At 47.2% G+C, this 22,244-nt stretch overlaps 2 pseudogenes; both read right to left on the bottom strand.

Annotated features, from left to right (window-relative positions):
• Positions 1-1,768: 1,768 nt before the first annotated feature.
• Positions 1,769-2,581, bottom strand: LOC125109877 (zinc finger protein 343-like; annotated as a pseudogene).
• On the bottom strand, positions 2,575-20,638 carry LOC125109406 (zinc finger protein 343-like; annotated as a pseudogene).
• Between the last annotated feature and the right edge of the window lie 1,606 nt (positions 20,639-22,244).

Here is a 22,244-nt window from a genome sequence, read left to right as displayed (position 1 = left end):
CTTCCAAGGGGTAGAGAGGAATTCAGCAGAGACCTGAAGAGAGATTGGAAAGAAGGAAGGAAGGAAACCCTGGGAAAGGAGCTTTCTCAGAAGCCAAAGGGAGATCAGTTAGGAGAGGCAGCAGCCCTCCAGTGCTCGGGGACCTGGGAAGCCCCTCCCTTCAGCTGACATGTCTCCAGAACCTGGGTTGTCCTCCCGGCATAGAGGTTCAGCTTCCTCTATAAATCTATTAGATTGATTTGGGACTTGTTGTTTCTTGATGGTTGAATTCATGTAGGAAATCCAGATTGCGGATTTGAATCCCTTTCCAGGTACGCAGACTGCACTTATCAAAAAAGATTTTATGGGGTGCCTGGGTGACTCAGTCATTAAGCACCTGCCTTTGGCTCAGGTCATGATCCCAGGGTGCTGGGATCGAGGCCCACAGGGGGCTCTGTGCTCAGCAGGAAGCCTGCTTCTCCCTCTCCCACTCCCCCTGCTTGTGTTCCCTCTCTTGCTGTGTCTATCTCTGTCAAATAAATAAAATCTTTAAAAAATTTTTTTTTTACTAGAACAAAAGAAAAAGAGAAACTGGGAAGGAATTGGTGTATGAAAATAAAACAACTAGAGCATTCCTGGATTACTTAACTAAAGCCTTCTACATTTTTACTCCATCTAGTTACAAAAAGGGGAAAACCGGGGTCTCTGTAGTTGAGCGTGCCATCTTCCCTGCCATCAAGACTTCTGAAGGCCCCTCAGAGGTGAATGAGGCAGAGCGGTCTGTGCCAGCAAGTCTCTGTCCCCTGAAGTCTGTCAAGAAGATGGAAGGATAAAGCTGCAGCCATGAGCCCTCCCTGAGGGTGTCCTCTGGTGCCAGATGAGGTTTCACGTCCCACTAAAGCCTCGATTCCTGATGGATACTGAGACTTGTTTTCCCATCCTTCCTGCACATGTGGAGCTTCCATTCTGTATACTCTGGGGTTTGTTGAGGGGTGACTTATGGCTAAAACCCTGCTCCCAGCCCCTGCACACATAAGTTGTCTCAGAGTAGATTCCCCGGATACAATGAAATGGAGCCTTGACTGGTCTATCAGGGAGTGAGGGTGGGACCTGGCTGAGGAAGCAGCCGGCTAGCAACCCATTTGCAACAAGAAGTCATTCAGTCCAATGGGGACCTCTGGAATTGGGACAACCCTCTGGATTGTCCCAGCTGGGTCAGACATCGAGGTTTTGTTCTCCCCAGACCAATGGGTCACTGGCCAGGAGCTATCTGTTGGGAAGGGGCAATTCCCTGTGGCTGCAAGTCCTAGTGAGGAACGCATCTGTGAGGCCACCAGTAGCAGTCGTATGGAGCAGCCAGGGTGCCAGCCCTGAAGGGATTCCGTGGGCAGAGCTCCCCAGGGTGTCCACATAGGGATTATTCTTATGGTGTGTGGAGAAGGCAGGCTGAGCGCAAGAGACCCGCCCACGCTCCTGGCAAGCAGCCAGCTCCTCCCTGAGGGCGCATTTGGGGTCCCCCTGCCTGCCTGTTTTTCTGCTCCCTGAGGTCTACCAGTTTCCTCTGAACCCAAGACACATCTCCCAAGTCTGCCATGGGGAGTCGGTAAACGCGGATCGCACCACCCACAGTCCCTGCCTCACACACAGCACTTCCCACCTAAGTGCATCCTTTTTGTGCAGTGAGAGTTGCACTTCTGGCTACCGAGCCACCCACGTTCCGCATAGACAAGGCTCCTCTCCTGAAGGGCCTCGAACCCTGATGAGGCCCAACACATCTCTGAAGGTCTACTCACGCTCCACGCATGGATAGGGATCCTCCCCATCTGGCTCTCTGGTGCACGACGAGGCCTGGCTGATTGCTCAAGTCCTGCCCAGGATCCCAGCACACCAGAGGCTTCTTGCCTCACTGTATCCTCTGGTGTATGAGAAGATTTACCCTAGGGCTAAAGCCTTGCCCACACTCCCTGAAAACATAATACTTCTCCCGGAGTGTGTCCTCTAGTGAACGAGAAGTGATTTCCGGCTTAAGGCTTGGCCACACTCACCGCACAAGGAAGGCTTCTCCCCCGAGTGTGTCCTGTCGTGTATGCTGAGGGCTGACTTACCCGAAAAGCCCACAAACATAAGGCTTCCCATCTGAGTGTATCATCTGGTGTTTTCTGAGGGCTGACTTATCACCAAAGGCTCGTCCACACTCCAGACACACATAGGGTTTCTCCCCCGAGTGTGTCCTCTGGTCTCTGATGAAGTATGACTTCTCCCTGAAGCTTCGCCCACACTCACTGCAGACGTAAGGCTTCTCCACAGAGTGAGTCCACTGATGTCTAATCAGGACTGACTTATTTCTAATGCTCTGCCCACAGTCCCCGCACACACAAGGCTTCTCTTCTGAATGTGTTCTCAGGTGTCTGTTGAGGTTGGACTTCTGGCTAAAGCCTCGGCCGCACTCCTTGCACACATCTGGCTTTTCCCCTGAGTGTGTCCTCTGATGATTAATGAGGATCGACATCTGGCTGAAGCCTCGGCCACACTCACTCTCACTGGGCCCATAAGGCTTCTCCTTTGAGTGTGTCCACTGGTGTCTGATGAGGGTTGAATCTACTTTAAAGCCTCACTGCACTCCCTGCAAACACAGGGTTTCTCCCACAAGTGGGTCGTCTGCTTTGTAACAAAGTCTGATTTCAGGCAACCGTCTGGTTCACGTTCTATACCGCTGAGTACCCCGGGTCTTGAGGTGTCTCTCCCTCCCCTGTCTGTTTGCACAGGGTTTAGCCTTTGGGCTGAGGTGGGCTCTGTCTCTACCACCATGGGGCCTTCTCTAGTTCCTGCTGACTGTGCTCGGGATAAGCTGAGGAATGCTCCTGAGGTCTCTGTCTCCTCTGTCCCCACACATAGGGGTCAGGAACCACTTTTCGCTCTGGTGACCTTCTGTGTTTCCAAACCTGCAGCTCTGAGCAGGATACTGCCACTCCCAATGCCTGGGGCCAGATTCCCTTGGATGGAAGTGATTTTCTACACATAAGCCCAAGAAGATCTGAAGCACATGTTGGCTTGAGGACTTGCTGACAGAAGAAAGCCAGAAGGCAGGAGGCACAGGGATAGATTTCTGGCTTTGGTTCTGCTGCAGAGAGAGAGTTTTCAGTTAGAGAAACCCTATGTGGGGCCTCTGGGCAGCTCTGCCTTGTCCTAAGACAGAGTGTCTTCATGCCACGTCTGTAACTAACAATACATGTACAACACAATTTGTTCCTCACCAATAATTCCTTTACATTCATTTCTGCACATTCCATCTTCTGCAACCCACAAAATCCTTAAGAAAATAATCTTCTACATGGGAGACAGGAACCTTTCGAGTAAGCACGGTGTGCTGTAAACAGCTTCACTGATCTTAGTCTTCCCTTTCTCCTAAACAACCGAAGCCATCAACAGTCACAGCCATACATACTGTCCACAGCTCAGTTCTACTTGGACGTAACAGTCTCTGTGACCTATGCGGAAATCACCTTCCTATCTTTTCTACAAAACAAGGTGGATAGACATAAAATGTCACTTGGCCTGGAGGGCTTTCAAATGTAGGAAACAGTATATGGATCAGTGGTTAAAAAGACTGTATGTGAAATAAAACTGAATGTCAGGTTTCCCATCTACATACAAACACTTATTAGAAATATCTAAGTGAGGGGAAGGGGTAGGAGGGATAGGGTGGCTGCGTGATGGACATTGGGGAGGGTATGTACTATGGTGAGTGCTGTGAACTGTGTAAGACTGATGAGTCACAGACTTGTACCCCTGAAGCAAATAATACATTATACGTTAATAAAAAAAATAAAAATAAATTAAAATTTTAAATTTTAAAAATTAAAAAAAAGAAATATCTAAGTGCTAGGTTCTCTGTTAAGCACTGTGGATTCAGCAGTAGACAAGAAAAACACGGTCCATGATTTCAGGATTCCAGCCCCTTATGTTCAAACCAATCCCATCACAAGGACATCAGACTTGGCTATGGGATTTGCTTTGTCCAATGATAACTGAAAAGCTAGTGCCACTTTCAAACAAGTTTTTGGGGTTTTTTTAAGATTTTATTCATTTATTTGACAGACAGAGATCACAAGTATGCAGAGAGGCAGGCAGAGAGAGAGGGGGAAGCAGGATCCCCGCTGAGCAGAGAGCCTGACGTGGGGCTCAATCCTAGGACCCTGGGATCATGACCCGAGCCAAAGGCAGAGGCTTTAACTCACTGAGCAACCCAGGTGCCCCTCAAACAAGTTTTAAGAGGCACCATGTGGGCCCAGTCAGTTAAGCATCTGACTTCAGTTCAGGTCCTGATTTCAGGGGTTCTGGGATTGAGCCCCACATTGGGCTCCACACTCAGCAGGAAGTCTGCTTCTCCTCCCTCTGCCCCGTTCCCCACTTGTGCTCTCTCACAAATAAATAAAATCTTAAAAAAAAAAAAAAAAGAAAGAAAGAAAGAAAAAGAGACACCATGTGGTTTTATCATTGCTCTTTGCCCTCTTGTTTAAGAACCCCATCACTCAGATGAGCCTGTTCCTTTTGTCCGAATTCCAGAACCGACAGAGCTGAACCACACCTAAACTTAGACAACAGTTGGTATAGGAACATTTGTTATGACAAGCCACCAAAGTTTGAGATGGTTTGTTACCACAGAATTACTTAGTCTAAGCTAACTCAAAAACTCCCCCTAGGGGATGCCTGGGTGGCTCAGTCTTTAAGCGTCTGCCTTTCCCTGGTGTGGGTGGGGTTGGGGGTCATGATCCTGGGGTCCTGGGATGGAGCCCCACATCGGGTTCCCACCTCCCCGGCTCAGCAGGAAGCCTGCCTCCCCCTCTCCTACTGCCCCTGCAGTTCCTCTCTCACTGCTGCTTCTCTGTCAAATAAATAAATAAAATCTTAAAAAAAAAAAAAGCCCTAGGAAAGCTTTAAAGATTATTTCAGTGGAAATTGGCCCACTTATGTCTAGCAGTACCCATGAAGAAGAGACATCATAACATGAATATGTGAAGAATGAGAGAAAAAGAAAAAGGCTGATTTTGGAAGAAAAACACTATGATCTCAACTTTTGGCAAGTGCGAGAATAAATTTGTGCTGTCTTTAAAAAAAAATATTTTAAGATTTTATTTATTTATTTGACAGACAGAGATCACAAGTAGGTGGAGAGGCAGGCGGGGGTGGGGGGTGGGGGAGCAGGCTCCCTGCCGAGCAGAGAGTCCAATGCGGGGCTCGATGCCAGGACCCTGGGATCATGACCTGAGCTGAAGGCAGAGGCTTTAACCCACTGAGCCACCCAGGCGCCCCAATTTGTACTGTCTTAACCTAATAGAAATATAACCTAATTTGTGCTGTGTAACGTAATAGAAATATAAAGATAAAGCAGAGGTGACAGAAAAAATGGGTTTATCATGTGACGGGCAAAATCATTAAAGTTCACAAACTGTTTAAGGGTGTGAATATAGACACAGAAAAAAAAAGACATACGTGACGCTAAAGGAGCCCACGAAAAGAGAAAGAAATAAGAGAAAAGCTCAGAAGAGCCCAGGCTGGAGAACTGTAGAATATTATGTGTTGAGCAAAATAAAGGAATCAAGGCTTTCAGTATTGAGAATAATCTAAATCAGGTCATTTCAACATTTTCCTCTGAACCCATAAAATGCATTAACATAGAGGAAGAGAATAATAGGGCAAGAGGAAAGGAAAAATAAAAATAAAGTCTAGTCAGGCTGACTAGCTAAGGCCAAATCGAAACACACAGAACCAGACTAAAATGGACGAAGCCATCCTTAGTTAGACAGAACTCAAAATAGACAGAATCAGATCAGAACACATGGGACAAGATGGAAATGGAACAACAAAAATGTGATTAATTCATATCGGGGAAATAGCTATGCCATTTGAAGGAAAGGGCTGAAGAAACTTCTGTCTGAACTGGTTTATGTCTCCAAAAATGTGACTCTTCTCTCCATGATTTATCTAGAAATTTAGGAATATCCAATATGGCATGCTCTAATACGGTAGCCACTAGTCATAAGGGTTTAGCTGAAAGGTGGGCTAGTCTGAATGAAGACATGCTCTCAGAGCACATTGAGATCATAGTGCTTTTCTTCCAAAATCAGCCTTTCTTCCTCTCATTCTTCACAAATTCAGTGTAAAATACACACCAGATTTTCAAGACTTAGTACCAAAAAAATCTAATTAACTTTTCTATATTGATTACATGTTGAAATGATAAGGTTTTTTGACATACTGTGTTAAAGAAAATGTTATTAAAATTAATTTCATCCATTTATTTTTACTTTGTAGCATGCAGTTACTAGGACATTTAAAATTCCCATCTGGCTCATAGGATATTCCTAGTGGACAGCACTGACCTAGAACAAGGGGGCCCTCTGTTTCTGTCCACGACCTCAGAATGGTTTTTGAATTTTTAAATAGTTGGGAAAAAGTCAAAAGAACGATGGTGGAATTCAAAACTCAGGGTCCACAAATCAAGTCTTATTGGAACACAGCCTCACTCATTCATTTACATGTTGTCTGTGGCAATTTAGCACTCCAAGGGCCCACCCCAGAGCAGTTAGAGACCAGACAGCACACAAAACTTAAAATGGTTACTATGTGGCCCTTCAGAGAAAACACTGGCCAACTCCTGATCCAATTGAAAGTGTTTACCAATCTAGGTTTAAGCAACCAATGCTAGCTTTTAAGTAAATGAAAAAACAACAACAAAAAAATGACTTATGAAACCCAAAAGCCATACAGGTTCTGACATGTAATTATACCTTCTGCGCCAAAAGGCATTGTCTCCCTCCTCTCCCCCTTGCCAACTGTGCCCCCGAGCCTTACTGACCACCTTGCAGTTCCTTATGCCTGGCAGGCACATCCCTTCCAGAAGGTCTTAGCACAAACAAGTCCCTGCACCTGAAATCCTCTTTCCCCACATACCCAGAGTTCTGACTCCCTTACCACATTCTACCTTTGGTCACATGGTCCCTCCTCGTTGATTTCAAACCCCCAATTGCAAAACTCAACCAGCCCCCACTCACACTCAACACTCCTTCATCCTGCTCTATTTTATTATGATCTTATATGCTGTGGAGTTTATCGCTTTCTAACATACCATGTTATGATATCCCTGCATGGGAAGCTTTTGGTTTGTTGTCTGTCACCACCTCCTAGAAAGTAAGACCCCATGCACAGGGATGCCTATTTCCTTACTAATGTGTGCTAAGCGTCTAGCACACTTTTTGGCACATAGTAGGGGGCCAATAAGTCTCTACTGAATGAAGGAAAGGACACACCCTCACCCAATGAGAGCAGGCTCTCGTAATTCTCCAGCATCACTTCTTTGTAGACGCTCCTCTGCTCAGAGCTCAGTCTCTTCCATTCCACATCCGTGAAGACCACAGCCACACCCCGGAATGTAACCAGTACCTATAAAAACAAGCGGTAAGTTACTGCACAGCAAAGCCACTGTCCACGTTCCCAGTGTGAGGAGTGTTTCCGGTGGCCCTGGAGAGCCTGGACATTTGAGAAGTTGAACTCGTTCTTTTCAGAGTACACAGTTCTCTATGACAGGTCCCTCTGGTCCCCCCACCCCCAGGTTTTGTGTTAAAATCTGAGGGGCGCACAGCTGATGCATAAAACCCATTCCTGGCCCTCAGACACTTGGGATTTCACCGGAGAAATGATCTGCGACTCCATCAGCAGACCTCAAGCAATGCTCAGGAAAGTGACCTTGAGGATGCGTTCTGGAGGAATTCTGAGACGGAAGCACGGAGGAGGAGCTGGAGAAAGGAGAGAAGCACGTGTACCCGGGGCTTGTGCTGGGCATCTGGGGCTGGTGGAGATTCAGAGGAGAAAACGAAACAATGTTCAACTGCAGAGAACAGACAGGGTCCACACTGAGCACCTGTGGGGGAGGTAGCTTACTAAATCTCTCTTTGCCTGGGATTTTAAAATAAAGCCCTGAACGCTTCACTCATCAGGTAGAGCAACATGTCATGTGTGCAAAACCGTTGGCAGGGGAATGGCAGGGGCATTTACAGATAATCTGCTCTGCTTTTAAAGCCTGACACTTTATCAAGGTATACTTTAAAATTCACTGCTTTAGAAAATTCACCCCTTTTAAGCACCGGCACTCCTTGCACGACTCTCAGTTGCCACGGTTCAGTTAAATAACATCAATCCCTGACCAAAATGGCTCAAATGTCAGTTACTGCGGTGTATTAACGGCAAATAAGTACCTCAAGCAGCCTCTGCCGTTAACTCTCCAGTCTGCCGGATCGCTGTGTAAGTGACAGGTGCGCGTCATGGCCAGTAACCAGTGACGTCACTTCTTCTGAAGTCTACCTTCCCTCAACACACTGCAGTCCCCTTTGCTATCACTAAGGCCACCGTCTCCATGTGGTCTATTTCTGGACTCTCTTCTGCTCCACTGGTCCACCTGTCTGTCCTTATACCCCACCCCACTGTGTTAATGACCACGGCATCATGAGAGATCTTGGTATCTGATCAATTTCTCCAGCTTTGTTCTTCTTCAAGAATACCTTGGCAATGTGGGGGGCCTTTCCATATCAAAACAAACCATGATGAAAAATGAAGTACAAATACTACCGTAAATGAATTCCAGACATAATGTTGATCATAAGAAGCCAAACACAAAAGGGGACAGACTGCGTGATGACATTCATTTAAAAAACAGGAAGTAGGAAAAGTAATCTTCAATATTAGAAGTCAGGAGCGAGTTATCTGCGGGGGAAACTCTCCGGAAGACTGGAAGGTTTACATGAGTGAAATGCTCTCTTTTGAGTGGTGGTGTTCTGTCTTTTGATCTGGGCTCTGGTTACATGGCCGTGCTCACTTCGGAGAGTCTCAGTACATCTTTTAACTACCTGCTTTGTTATAGGACTATGACACCTCAGTCAAATTTAAAATAAATAAAAATGCCTTAGCCTGGTCAGGTGAGAGTTCATGCTTTCCTAATATTTAAAGTGCTTCTTTCCCAGAAAACTGCTTACAATTTGCAATGTCTGCCCATGAGCCGTGGTACATGATGAGGCCCGATCTCGAGAATAGTGGCAGCAGGTCAAAGGGCAAAAGGGGAAAAGGATGGGATCTACATACTTAAATACTCCATGAACTGAGTGTCCACAATTTAGATTTTTGTAACAAGAAATTCAGAGGTACTTAACTTGAAAATACTGGAGACACATTTGACCAGAATGTTCTTCCCTCCGAAAGCTCCTGACATAGAGCCTGACGGGGACAGTAATGTTGGAGGCCACACTCAGCGTGTCACCACTTACTGCAGACATTACAGACGGAAGCACTAAGAGGACTGAGGGGTTTGCAATGTGTCTCCCTCCTGAAACTCAGAAGAGGGCAAAGACTCCACAGTTTCAAGTCTCCATGAAGTGACTTCTTATCACCCAAGCAGTGGTGCTTTGTGATCACACGTTTGCCCAGGACCCCTCAACTGCAAGTGTATTTTAACTGTCAATACTAGGCTGGGTGCCTGGGTGGCTCGTCACAGTTAAGTGCCTGTCTTAAGCTCTGGTCATGATCCCAGGGTCCTGGGATCGAGCCCCGAGTTGGGCTCCCTGCTCAGCGGGAAGCCTGCTTCTCCCTCTCCCGCTCTCCCTATTTGGGTTCCCTCTCTTGCTGTGTTTTTCTCTGTCAAATAAATAAATAAATAAATAAATAAATAAATAAATAAATAAATAAATAAATAATCTTTTTAAAAATCTAAAAAAAAGAAGAGAAAGAAAGAACGTAGCCATTTGGTCTAATGGACAGCCAGCTTCCTCCCGACTGCTCACCACCAAAATCTCCATTGTTTTCCATGGCTGAGGCTTCAACTTCCCTCTGCTCTGTTACAAACAGAGCCAGCCCTCTGAGGGAGCACCAGGGGTGCTCAGTTCTTAGGCCTGCCTCTCCCCCGGGGCACCCAACAGCCCGTTTTTGGTTTTGTTTTTTTCTCCTCAGCTTGGCCCTCCTGGCCCAGGATCCTTAGGAGCAAATTGCAGAAAAGGCAAGAAGCCCTCCTGATTCTTGACCTCCTGTGCCCAGGACAGAGCTTCTACCCTACAACGAGGGGCCAGTGGAGGAAGAAGACCCCAGACCACTTGCCCACACTTGCCTGTAACATTGAGAACTGTGGGTGGCCTGCCCCTGCGGGGGATATGTGAGGTCCCAGACTGAGAACGGGGGCGAGAGAGCCCATCTTTTTGGCTGCCCCCATTGGAGTTCAGGAAGGAGCAGGCCATGGGACAAATGCCACACACACTTGCTTTTCTTCCTGAGATTCAGATTTTCTTGAGTAAATGCTTCTCCACTTGCTGTACATCCTTAGGACAATTTCCAGACTTTACATGGTTGTGCTTCTTGTCATTTTGGATGAGCGCCTCACACCGCCGCTCCAGAAACGCTTCTGTGTCCTAGGAATTTGTCAATCCACTGCCAGGGGCTGGAGCCTGGTCTGAAAGCCTTAGACCAGCACCTGGCCAACACCTTTGCTGCACCATCATGCAGCCATTCCAACCATGACCATAAAAATTACTGTAACAGCCATCATTGCTGGTCTTCGCACATTTTTCCAAAGATCTCGGAGGCTGGAGAACAAGAATGGTGGATTTACCTACCTGTTGGTTGGGCCGGCAGAATCTCACCCCCATCCTCGTGAAAGAATACATTACATTTCTGGAAGAGAAGACCACGGGCTGGAAATTTGGAATCGGGGGGGGGTGGTGAGACGCTATTTCTAGGGAGATCATTCTGTAGGAGAAATTCCTCAAATGATACAGGCCCGGTCCCGAGGGTCAGAAAATATGCTCCCACATTTTCAGATGGGGATTTATGTAAGAGCAAGAAGGCTATTCAGTACATTAGAAGGTGCAGGAGCTGGAGAGGCAGAGAGAGCCGAGTCTAACTGCCAGCTCCACGATGCCGAAGACGAGTGTGGCTGTGCACAGATCACACACTCCTCTGGGCCAGACCGCCTCCCTCTGAAACAAAGAGCATGACCACCATCACCACACTCTTCCAGCTCTTGTCAAGAATTGTGGAGAAAATGTTACCGTGTCTGAGACTTGTCTAAAATAATCCATGGAGGAAAGTGAGGCGTAGAAACGACATAAGACTGGCCATTATAGGTGATTCTTGAAGCCGGATAATGAGACCTGAGGGCCTATTATTTACTCTGCTTGCTACTTCTCTACCTGTTCCAAAATCCCAGTGATAGATGAATGGATAAAGAAGACATGGTGTGTAGATAAATGGCGGACTATTACGCAGCCATCAAAAAGAATGAAATCTTGCCATTTGCAATGACGTGGATGGAGCTAGAGGATATTATGCTGAGCGAAATAAGGCAATCAGAGAAAGACAAACACCTTATGATTTTACTCCTGTGGAATTTAAGGAACAAATCAGATGAACCCGGGGATGTGGGGGTGGGGGGAAGGATAGAGGGAAACAAACCATAAGAGACTCTTAACTATATGGGGCACCTGGGTGATTCGGTCAGTTAAATGTCTGCCTCCAGCTGAGGTCATGGGGTTCTGGAATCAAGCCCCATGTCAGGCTCTCTGGTCAGCAAGGAGCCTGCTTCTCCCTCTGCCTGTCGCTCTCCCTGCTTGTGCCCCACTCCCCTGGCAAATAAATAAAATTAATTTTTTTAAAAGTTACTCTTAATATTAATCTTGGGTATATTTTTCTTTCTTTTTTTTAAAGATTTTATTTATTTATTTGCCAGACAGAGATCACAGGTTCGCAAAGAGGCAGGCAGAGAGCCCGACGCGGGGCTCAATCCCAGGACCCTGAGATCATGACGTGAGCCAAAGGCAGAGGCTTAACCCACTGAGCCACCCAGGCGCCCCGGGGTATATTTTTCAACAAAGAAAATCAAATTCACAAATCAATAAGACAGTGTCTGACACAGCCGGGAACGGCTGTCTTTCCCCTTTGCAAGAAAGAGAATATATGCTTATTCTCTGGGAAACAAGCCAGCATTTCAGGCAAAAAAAAAAAAAAAAAAAAGTAAAAGGAACCCAAATCACCAGCATTTGGGCCTTGCCCTCTCTTCCCTGGAGCCAATCAGTAGAGCCAGAAGGCAAACCTGGGTGAAAAGGAGCAGCTCTGAGGGGCCGGGCCACCCATGCTGCTCACAGAGCAGCTCCTCCTCTAGGCCTGGCAGGGACAAAGGAGCCTCTGAGCACAGCTGTGCTCACTGAAACATTCTCGCTGAACCCCCGGTGCCTCCCCAGACCCACCAACTCCCACCTGCTGGGTGATTTTGAGTCCGTTCCTTCATGGTCTCCGTGTCTTCCCTGTCCTCCAGAGGCAAAACCTGTCCCCGGCCCGGCTCTCAGCGGGCAGAAGGACAGTCAGCCCAGTGCCTGCTGTGAAATTCAGCTAGAGGGGCCAGGTAGAAGTTACTTCCTCTCAAGATCAACTTCTGCCGCCCAGGGGTACTTCTTGGAGCCTTATGAAAGCCCATCTTGCTTCCAAGACGGAACCTGTGTGACGGAGAGACCATTCAGTGTTGCCAGGAGCTTTACTGCGGGCCCTGAGCCCAGGCCTCCTCTGCAGGGGCCCTGTCCTCTCACACCTCCTCGTTCAACATGGCGTATCAGGATCCAGGGCCTCCTTGGATTTCTTCCCTTCATCTCTTTCCAGCCTGTATACCCTCCAAGGCTGTCCCCTGCCCAGGTTCCTTATCTGACGCAATGTACAATTCCTTCGACCCTCACCCTCAGACTCAAATTCCGTGTGTCGTATCAGTCTCCGCTACATGGAGTCGGGAGTCAGAGGGAAGACATGGTGTAATTCCTGTGGAGAAAGAGGCCCAGAATGTCTCCTTCCAGACCAAGCTGGCATTCTGACTCCTCTGGCCCTAGGTCCCAGCATTCCATCCTGTGTCCCTGTCCTCTGAGGACTCAGGGTCTCAATGGAGCCCTTCTTCCTTTAGGTCAGACTTCAGGCCTCAGGATGACTCTGTGAAGGTAACCCCCACCTTTCTACCCACCTGGCCTTGTCAGAACTGTGCACTGGCGTCTCCAGATGAACCCAAGTAAGAGTCCTTCACCCATGTGGCTCCAAAGGAGGCAGGTGGCCTTGGAGCTCAACCACCTTCAGAAGTACCTCAGACATCCTGTCCAGGATCTCAGCCCCAAGGACTACAGTCATACTGTTGCCAGGAACCCTTATAAGGCTGGCTAGATTCTCCCAAGGAGCCCTTATGATTCATCCCCTAACTCCATAGGCAGGTCACTCCTGTTCTGTCCAACCTGGGCATCCCACCTTACTTACACTAGTTTGCAAATTTTCTCTTTATTTGACCGTCTTTACTAGATTGAGAGCTTCTGGTAAGAAGAAATAACATCTCGGTCATTTTGCTAATCCTAATGACTAGGATGGAAGAGGCCTTTGTGGTAGACCTTACCATGGTTCCCAATTATTTATTTCTCTATAAAAAGCCTATACTTCCCTACCCCTGACATCAGGTTTGGTCTTGTGACTTGCCTTGGGTGATGGGGTATGACTGGAAGGGACAGTGCCACTTCTGAGCAATGCATGATTCCACCAACTCTCATGTTCTGAGAGAAGCATGTCCCCAAGAAGGGCTCAGGTTCTAATGTAAAAAGTCACAGTGCAGAGCTACAAAGCAACTGACAAAGGAGGAGGAATAAGACTGGGGTTAAAGTTAGATTGCTGTGGGGGCCACTGCGATCTGGGGGGGTCACATGTTACTGCACGACAACTTGGCCTAAGCTAGTAAATCTCTATAAATCTGTTCCTGGGTCCCCTGGGTGGCTCAATGGGTTAAGCCTCTGCCTTCAGCTCAGGTCATGATCTCAGGATCCTGGGATCGAGCCCCACGTTGGGCTCTCTGCTCAGCAGGGAGCCTGCTTCCCCCCTCTCTCTCTGCCTGCCTCTCTGCCTACTTGTGATCTCTATCTGTCAAATAAATAAATAAAATCTTTAAAAAAAAAATCTCTGTTCCTACTAATACTAACGTGTATAAAACAAGTACTATCCAGAGTTTGTGAATCATCACAACACAGCCAAGGGGTAGACACTGCTATTCTTTCCATCTCCACAAAGAGGGAAACTAAGGCACTAAGAGGTCAGCTGATGTATCCTTAAAACTGTAGCTGTGAAGTGTTAAAGCCAAACCTAGAATCCAGAATTCTCATTTGAAAGCCCATCCCCTTCACTTCTGTCTATAGCAATGCCCAGCAAACAAAGGCCTCAATGGAAACGACAAGAGTAACCAGATTTCCACAGGGTTCAGAGTTCACCTTAAAGAAGATAGGACCCTCACAGTGAAGGGGAGGAGGGGTCTGTATCAGTCAGGATGGGTCAAGTTATTCTGCAATGGTGAATACTCCCCCCACAATCTCCGTAGCTTAAAGTAACAACAGTTTCCTTCTCCTTCTGGCTTCCTGTCCATCATGTGTCATCTGCAACTGTGCTCCAAGCCATCTTCAGTCCTGGACCAACATAGCGGGAACAGCGCCTGTTTGGAACATGATCAGGAGGACGGATAGAGGAAAATAAAAAACAGAGAACCATACTTACAAATTCAACCCAAAGTGATACCTGGGACCACAGCTCATGAGCAAATCAAGTCACATGGCCACTTCTGAGTTCAATAGGGTAGGGCCATATACTTAGAGGGAGAGGCCACAAAGGACAGCCAATGACCAATGACATGGCTTTCTACTACAAGGTCAACAGGATTCTCCCCCAGCCCCAGTCCCTGCTATCGACTGGGACTTCAGTGTGCTAGGATCTGTGGCTGTGCCCAGGACATAAAACTAAAGGACACATGCTGGTCCCTGCACCTGGTGCACCATGAAGAACAAGCAGGGATACTGACCAGGATGAGCGTAACTCAGCACAAAAAGACCAAGACTCTACCGTGGGAGATCCAAAGTAGTGAACAGAACGCTGCTCTTCTGAGGCTAAGGTGGAGTCTGACATCCAGGCAAGAAGCAGCACTGCAGGCAAAGGGGACAGTGCCATCAGGTAAGAGAAAGGGGGAGGGAGGGAGGAGAGACGGAAAAGACCAGAAGAAATGGGAGATTTCCTAGAAGAATAGAAATTGCCTAAAATCAAGTAAAAAAAAAAAATGATAATGAAAATGAAAAACTGTTAACTGAAAAAGAAAATGAAAAGAGAAAGACCTCTCCCAAAGGCATTGGCCTCAGACAATTACACGGGCCAATTATAGCAAAACTTCAAGGAATAGGTCATTGTGTAAGAAAGATTAAGAGCCCCAAAGCATTAAAAGCATGCTTTCTGACTCATTCATCAAGGACACAAAAAGTAAGCAAGGGCACTCCAGAAAAAGAAAATCAGGGGTCAATTCTACTTCTAAAACTAGGTGCAAAAATCCTAAATAAAATGTTAGCAAACTGATTCCAGCTGTACCTTAAGGAAATAATAATACATCACCATCACCAAGTAGAATTTATCCCAGGAACTGGACAAGACAGTTTAACGTCAGAAGACCTACTATGGGGGCACCTGGGTGGCTCAGTTGGTTAAATGTCTGCCTTCAGCTCAGGTCACGATCCCAGGGTCCTGGGATCGAGCCCTGCATCGGGCTCCCTGCTCAGCGGGAAGCCTGCTTCTCCCTCTCCCACTCCTCCTGCTTGTGTTCCCTCTCTTGCTGTGCCTCTCTGTCAAGTAAATAAATAACATCTTTAAAATAAATGAATAAATAAAAGACACTTTAAAAAGACCCTTAAAAAATCATAATTAGGTTTTGGGGTTTTTTTTTTTAGATAAAAAAGCTAAACTAGGGGTGCCTGGGTAGCTCAGTCCTTAAGCATCTGCCTTCTGCTGGGGTCATGATCCCGACCCAGGATCCCAGGATCTGATCCCAGGATCAAGTGCCTCATCAGGCTCCCTGCTCAGTGGAAAGCCTGCCTCTCCCTCTCCCACTCCCCCTGCTTGTGTTCCCTCTCTCGCTGTGTCTCTCTTTGTCAAATGAATAAATAAAATCTTAAAAAAAAAAAAAAAGAAGAAGAAAGCTAAACTATAAAGATGCATACTTAGGTCACTGACCTTAGTGAAATTCAGGAAAAGGTTACTTTTGGAAGGGAGAGACAAAGGTGTTCATTGGAATCAAACAAATGAAGGAACATCTGGGGAGACCAACAAAGTTCTCCTTTTTGACCTGGGTGTTCACTTCCTTCTTAATCCACACTCTTTGGTGTGGCTTTGTTTCCTGTGTTGTATTTTATAATAAAAAGGAAAGTATATAATGGCACAAAAAATAAAACTGTGATTTAGTGCAGCAACAGACAGTAAATGGAACAGAATAGAGAGATCAGGGGCGCCTGGGTGGCTCAGTGGGTTAAGCCTCTGCCTTCAGCCCAGGTCATGATCTCAGGGTCCTGGGATTGAGCCCCACATCGGGCTCTCTGCTCAGTGGGGAGTCTGCTTCCCCCTCTCTCTCTGCCTGCTGCCTTAACTCTGCCTACTTGTGATCTCTCTCCCTCTGTCAAAAAAAAAAAAAAAAAAGGTGCGGGGGGCCTGGGTGGCTCAGTGGGTTAGGGCTTCTGCCTTCGGCTCAGGTCATGATCCCAGGGTCCTGGGATCAAACCCCGCATCCGGCTCTCTGCTCAGCAGGGAGCCTGCTTCCTCCTCTCTCTCTCTCTCTCTCTGCCTACTTGTTATCTCTATCTGTCAAATAAATAAATAAAATCTTTAAAAAAGAAATAGAGAGATCATGTGTATCTGGGGATTAGTGAGTGGTGAATACAGTATCTCAACACAGCCAGGAAAAGATGGCCTCTTCCCAAAGGGTTGAGACAAGCTGCTATCTGACTGAAAGTTGGATTCCTAGTTCACACCTTATATAAAAATAAATTCCAAGCATTTAAGAGCTAAAGATTAGAAACAAAAAAATATAAACATTCAGTAACATACAGGAGAATATACAGCAGACCTTGGGAAAAGACAGATCTTCAGAAAGAAAAAAAAAACAAACCATAAAATCCAGAAGCCATTAAGGAAGAAGGGGATAAATCTTACAACCTATCGATTAAATACTTCAGTTTAACCAAAGACACCTTTAGGAGAGGTGGGGTGGCAGTAACATGTATTGTGTGTGTTTAATCTTTGAGTGGCTTCATAAAAACAAAATCCTGGAAGGATACATAGAAAATTAATAAAATTGATTATCTATGGGAAATAGACGTGTCTGTATTTACATTGACATGAATGTGTCCTAGAATCCAAAAAATCAAAACAAAAATTTGAATAAATGAATTTAAATTTAGCAAGGTGGCAGGATATAAAGGGTCAACCTACAAACGTCAACTGAGCTTACAAATACTGGTAGAAACAATTGGAAACTTACATTTATCTTTTTTAAGGATTTTATTTAATTATTTGAGAGAGAGAGGGAGAGAGCACGTACGGACACAAGTTGGGGGAAAGGCAGAGGAAAAGAGAGAATCTCAAGCAGATGCCACACTAAGCATGGAGCCTAATTTGGGGCTCGATCTTAAGTCCCTAGAGATCATGATCTAAGCCAAAATCAAGAGTCACATAAGTTGGGGTGCCTGGGTGGCTCAGTCGGTTAAGCATCTGCCTTCGGCTCAGGTCATGATCCCGGAGTCCTGGGATCGAACTCCACACTGGGCTCCCTGCTCAGTAGGAAGCCTGCTTCTGCTTCTCCCTCTCCCACTTCCCCTGCTTGTGTTCCTTCTCTCTCTGTGTCTCTCTGCCTAATAAATAAATAAAATCTTAAAAAAAAAAAAAGAGTCAGATAAGCTTAACCAACTGAAGCACCCAGGTGCTCCTGGAAACTTACATTTGAAAAGCATTTCCAGGGGCGCCTGGGTGGCTAAGTTGTTGGGCATCTGCCTTCAGCTCGGGTCATGATCCCAGGGTCCTAGGATCGAGCCCCGGGTCAGACTCCCTGCTCAGCAGGAAGCCTGCTTCTCCCTCTCCCTCTCCCCTGGCTTGTGTTCCCTCTCTCGCTTTCTCTCTCTCTCTCTGTGTCAAATAAATAAATAAAATCTTTAGAAAAGGGAGTGGGCACCTGGGTGGCTCAGTCGTTAGGTGTCTGCTTTTGGCTGAGGTGGTGATCTCAGGGTCCTGGGATCAAGTCCCACATCAGGCTCCCTGCTCAGTGGGAAGCCTGCTGCTCCCTCTCCCACTCCCCTTGCTTATGGTCCCTCTCTTGGTGTGTGTCTCTCTCTGTCAAATAAATAAATAAAATTTAAAAAAAAAAAGAAATCTTAAAAGGATCTCAGCTAAGAAGATACTCTTAAAAAAAAAAAAAAGAAAGCATTTCCATAAGCATCGAGAACACAGATGCATAGGAATAAACTTACAGAGAAATGTTGCTGGGGCAAGGATGGCAGCAACCTGATCTGGGATAATATTCTCCGTAAAGGCCCCTGCCCTTCTATCAGTCCTGGAATCCTAGGGAACCAAGCAAGGCCTCTGAGTCTCAGAGGGGACACTGCAGGACACAAGATGTCAGAATAAGCAAAGGAAACAAGCCCCTGGTTTGAAGCTCAGAAAGCACTGCAGCAATGCCAAAGGTGCGTGGTCTGCACCGGACAGTGGGCTGTCAGGAGCCCAGAAGTCTTTTCTTTCTCCACCCAGTCCTCTCTGGGCAAACAGGGATATAGAAGCGGGTGGCAAGGATGAAAGAGACAGTGTGAGCTTCAGGACTGTCTCCTGGGCCCCAGATACCAGGCTAGAAATCCCCCAAGTTCAAATGAGAGGTGCTCCTCTCCCTTTAAAGAAAAAAGAAAAAGAAAGCCTCAGATTGCACAGAGAAGAATGTAGATAGCTTCTGAGGAACAAAGTCAGGTGTGGGCATCAGAACACGACTTGACCGGATATGCTCCTATTAAATAGGGAATTAATCCTTTTTAATGCCTATGGGCCTCAAGTTGCAATATTATTAGGAATAGTTAACTATTACTAAACTTTTACTATACACCAGAGACAATTCCAGGCACCGTATGAATTTTACCTCTTGAAGACTCCATAAGCTAGGTCTTGGGATACACTGAGGCAGTTATAAATCTTGCTCAAGTTGACAAAGCTAGGAAGTTCCTAGGTTTGAACTCTAGCTGTACAGTGCCAAGCCGGTTGGGTCAGTGGTAGTGTCAGCAGTGGTCTAGTCCTGTGGGACTGTAACAAGTGTTATCCACACACAGGGTTGAGGGGATGTCTGTGAAACAAGAATGGCTGCCAATTAATAAATGTTTAATATAATGATAGGTCCACAGGTGCTCATTGTACCATTCTACCGGTAGGTTAACAATTTGTCCTAAGCAAGAAACGTAAAATAAAACTGAAGTCCTGACACCGGAACCCAATCAGATGCCACAAGTGATCTGGATCTGCGGCCAACAGCCCTCAAAGGTCCCCACCCTACCTAATCCCACTAAGTCTCAAGCCAGTGGTTTGACCCCCAACACACAAGGGAAAAACAGAAAAGGGGGAATCAGCCAAACTCGCTACTCATTACAACCAAATCCAAGATCTTGGCCACAAAGCAGCATGCCAAGGCAAATCTTTGGACAACTGGTTCCAGAGAAGCAGACCTGCCCGCGAGCCCCCACCCCGCCCCTGTTCAAAAAACTGCTTAGATGGGACGCCTGGGTGGCTTAGTGGGTTAAGCTCTGCCTTTGGCTCATGATCTCTGGGATGGAGTCCCCCATGGGGCTCTCTGCTCAGCAGGGATACTGCTTCCCCTCTCTCTCTGCCTGTCTCTCTGGCTACTTGTGATCTCTCTCTCTCTCTATGTCAAATAAATATATAAAAATCTTAAAAAAAAAAAAAAAAAAAACCTGCTTAGATGCCAATCCCCAGCAGTGCAGTCCACCATCACTAGCGGATATCCGTCCCAGGACAAAACCTCCCCCACCCTAAAAACCCCCAGGGACTCCAGACACTCCGCCCTAACCTCTTAAGTGGCTTTCACCCACATCAGACTCACCGCCCACCCCCAACAAAATCAAGGCACAGTGGAGCCTGGGACGGTCCGCACACACCCTGATTATGGGTCCGGAGTAAGCCCCACCAAAAGCAACCAACCCAAAACTTGACCTTCACGATCAGCCCTGGGTTCCTACAGCCTCACGGGGATGAAGACCCAAGTAAATGTTCCCTCGCCCAAGCACAACTGGGCATTCAGGGCCCGAGCCCCCCACCAGGGCGATGTTTGCTGTTTGACCCTGGCTGAACTCATCCCTACCATCAAATAAACCCTGAGGTTTATTTGGGCCCCCCCATCCGGAAACCGTTTGGCCCAGAATATACCCACCCCCTTCAGAAATAAAAAGTTATGGAGTTCCAAATCATTCGCCCCAGCCGGGAAACGGAGTTCCGCATAGCCCCCAGGAACTTAGGGATTCCGGGCTGGCTAAGGGTCCCTCGGTTCCCTCGCCCCAAATGTGCGCCCCCTCCTCCCAACATGGAAGTCCCAGTCCCCCACCCGCCGGCCTCAGCAGCCACACTCCCCACCTGCCGCAGTCTAGGGGGCTCCCTGACCCTAGGCCCGCCCTTTGCTGACCCTCCTAACGCTTCTAGAAGGACCTCGAGGTTGCCAAGGGCCGGGGCAGTCCTCGCTCACCACAGCTGACTGAACCCGCCCCGCCTGCCCTTGGCCCTGGCCGGTCCTCGCCAGAACTACATTTCCCAGAATCCCCGCAAGCACCGCCTAGGGTTAGCAGCCACTGCGGCCGCTCCTCAGCCGTGTTCATTTACTAGGACAATGGCTCTTGTAATGACAGCCTACCCTTAAAACAGGTAGTGATTTCTGTGTGAAATCGAGGCTCCCTCTGCCCCTTCTCTGGAAAGACTACACTCCCCAGAAACCTCTGCGGCAGCTCCCTACACAACTTCTGGACCCTGATCTCCGTGGGAGGGCCGGGTCGTGCATCCCCAGGCAGTTCTGGATTGGCTTTCTGGGCCGAGTTTTTCCATTTCAGTTTTGTTTTCCTCCCGTGACAGAACTAAATTCAATAGGCTTGGGCTCTGCGACATACACAACACCCTCGTGAGTGCTATCAAATGTAATAAATGGTACAGCAACTATGGAAGACAGCTTGCCAGTTATAAAACTAAACATACTCTCTAACCAAGTGATCCAGCAATTGTGGTCCTTGGTGATGTGATGTGGGCCAGGAGGGAACTGTCAAGAAAGACTTCTTGTGATGTTTTCAGTGCAAAAGGTGCTTTTATTGAAGCACAGGGACAGGACCGTGGGCAGAAAGAACTGCACTGTGAAATTGTGAGGAGTGATTGATTGTATACTTTAAGTTGGGGGTGGGTGGTAGAGATAAAGGAAGTCTCAGGATCCTGAAGGTCTGGATATTGTCTAGCTGATGAGCGAGCAGAAGGCAAGCTGAGGACAAAGCACAGGCTGACACCCTGCACACCACCCTCCCATCCCCCACCCCTACCCCCACCCACACACCCCACTCCTGGGTGGGATCTGTGTGACATTCCTCCAGGAAGCTTCCACCTGTCTTAATGCCTTGCTAGAGGGAAAGACAACCTTAACTTGACAATGGCAAGGCCTCCAGTATCCTGTGAGTCTTTAACAGATGAAAATCCTTTTGAAACCTTCCTTTTCCTTACTTCCCCCAACTCCCAAGTATATATAATCAGCCACCACCACCACCACCCCACCACCCCACCACCCCACCCCCGGTGCAGCAGCTCTTTCTGCCTGCAGGTCCTGTCCCCATGCTTTAATAAAACCACCATTTTGCACCAAAGACATCTCAAGAATTTTCTCTTGGTGGTCAGCCCCAGACCCCACCCCACAGAACCTCACCTATATTCCAAAACTACATCAAACCTAAGGTTGCTTTTTGCCTCTAGCAAAGCAGTAACATTAAGGCAGTTTTAAATTCCTTGAGGAATGTGACACTATGACTGTCTCAGGTGATGGGGTCTTAGAATATAGGTGAGGTTCGGTGGGGTGGGGTCTGGAGCCAACGACCAAGAGAGAATTCTTGAGACATCTTTGGTGCAAAATGGTGGTTTATTAAAGCACAGAGACAGGACTCCAGGGCAGAAAGAGCTGCTGCCTTGGGGTTGTGAGGGGTGGTTGATTATATACTACGGGGTTGGGGAGGTGATAAGGAAAAGGGAGGTTTTCAAAAGGATTTCCATATGTTAAGAAGACTCAACAGGTTACCAGAGGCCTTGCCACTGTCAAGTTAAAGTTGTTTTTCTCTCTAGCAAGGTATTAACAATAA

Source organism: Lutra lutra, chromosome 9 (assembly GCF_902655055.1).
Source record: "Lutra lutra chromosome 9, mLutLut1.2, whole genome shotgun sequence".
Lineage (NCBI taxonomy): Eukaryota > Metazoa > Chordata > Mammalia > Carnivora > Mustelidae > Lutra > Lutra lutra.
The sequence above is the reverse complement of the archived record's forward strand: the minus strand, read 5'-3'. Positions and strand labels throughout refer to the sequence as shown.